This window comes from Theropithecus gelada, chromosome 2, assembly GCF_003255815.1.
Source record: "Theropithecus gelada isolate Dixy chromosome 2, Tgel_1.0, whole genome shotgun sequence".
Classification (NCBI taxonomy): Eukaryota; Metazoa; Chordata; class Mammalia; order Primates; family Cercopithecidae; genus Theropithecus; species Theropithecus gelada.
In genome coordinates, this window is record NC_037669.1 from 133,267,257 (window position 1) to 133,269,197 (window position 1,941).

Below are 1,941 nucleotides of genomic sequence, written 5' to 3' on the forward strand. Positions count from 1 at the left end.
TATTCTTGGTGGGGTTTTTAAAACCTTCATTACACAATAAAGAGTTATTGTGAAAAAATCAGAAAATATAAATAAGGCAATAGAAACTCATCATTCAGAGACACTGGTGTACATATTGTACAGATACATTTGTTTTTATAAAAATGGCACCACTATGAATCTTCTGTGTAAAAATGCCATCAACATTATTCCATGTTAATATGTTCTCTAACAAAACCATTTAATGACTACTTAATATTTCACTTTAGGTACGTAATATGATGTACTTAACAAATCCCCTATTATTGTAAATTAGAGTGGCTTTCTATTATACTTTAGGCTATTATAAAATCCGGCAGTGAAGACACTTTCTTAAAATATATTTACATGTATATTCATCTGATGGTTTCTTTAGGACAAGTTATCAGCAATGGAATTGCTAAGCCAAAATGCAGGCAGTCCACCACCATCCCCCTTTTATGACTTTTTATTCATATTGCCAATTCATCCTCCAAAAGAGTTATTCTAATTTACTCTTTTTATTATCATTCAAAAAAAATATTTATTTTGTGCCTACATTTGCTAGGCACTATCGATACAATCATCAATAACAAAACAGATGCAGTCCCTGCCCTCAAAGAGCTTACAATCTAAGGAAGACAGAGACACCCACATCCACATTATCACAGATAATAAGCTAAAAAGGAAAACTGCAAGATCACAGCAATTTAGAAGAACCCAGTACAGCTTGAAGGATCTGGAAGAGCTTCCATGAGAAAGAATGGTTCTGGGCTGGGGGCTAAGGTTTTCTGGTGTAAATCAGGCAAAAACAGGTTCTAGAGAGCCTTGGAGAAAACATTCTAAGCAAAGGGAGCAGTGTGGACAAACCCGCTGGGAGGGAAAGGAACACAACCCATTTGAAAACATGTAAGCAGCTCACTGTGGCTGGGGCACAGAGGCAGTGGAGAGACAAGGCAAGAGGCCAGGCCACATGGGCCTTCCAGCAGAAGTAGTGTGGACTTCCTGCACTCTCCCGCACTTGTGAGGTCAATATCCAACACCCATGTGCTAAAACAGTCATATGGCAGTCAGAGCCTAAAGAACTAACAACTCAATAATGACACATGTGTTAGTCACTTCTCACTGCCATAAAGATACTACCTGAGACTAGGTAATTTGTAAATTAAAGTGGTTCGATTGACTCACACTTCCACATGGCTGGGAGGCCTCAGGAAACTTAAAATCATAGAAGAAGGCAAAGGGGAAGCAAGGCACATCTTACATGGTGGTAGGAGAGACAGAGAGCGTGAAGGGGAAGTGCCACACTTTTAAACCATCAACTCTCATGAGAATTCCCTCACTATCATGAGAACAGCATGGGAGAAACTGCCCCCATGATCCAGTCACCTCCCACCAGGTCCCTCCCTCGAACACACAGGGATTACAATTCGAGATGAGGATTTGGGTGCGGACACAGAGACAAGCCATATCAACACAATAAACTGTAAGTCAGAAAAACAGATGTAAACAGATGTAAATAAAGCTGCCAAGCTACCTTGCATGAGGAACGTACTTTCAATCTGTTCCCAAACATTTACACTTACAATGTCATGCCATGTACTTTAAACAATATAATCAGCTAAATACATTGGTTTAATATTTTGTCTAAAATATCTGCATTCCTTGACTTTAACAAACAATATGTTAAGGCTGAAAAACATTAAAAAGTATTTAAAGTTTGTCAAAGAAGCTTCATACTCATATTTTATTTAATATAGAAAAACCACAAATGTTACTTAAAGTTCTACTCTGGAGAAAAAGCTACCCCCATAATCCTTCAATGACTGTAATTGGGCAAGTTCTCTTTATTCTAACTTGGGTTTTCTTCTAGGCAATCTTCTGCATGAATAAAAGTTAAAATCAGTGTTTTTGTATTTTTTAAAATCAAAAGAAGACATCAAG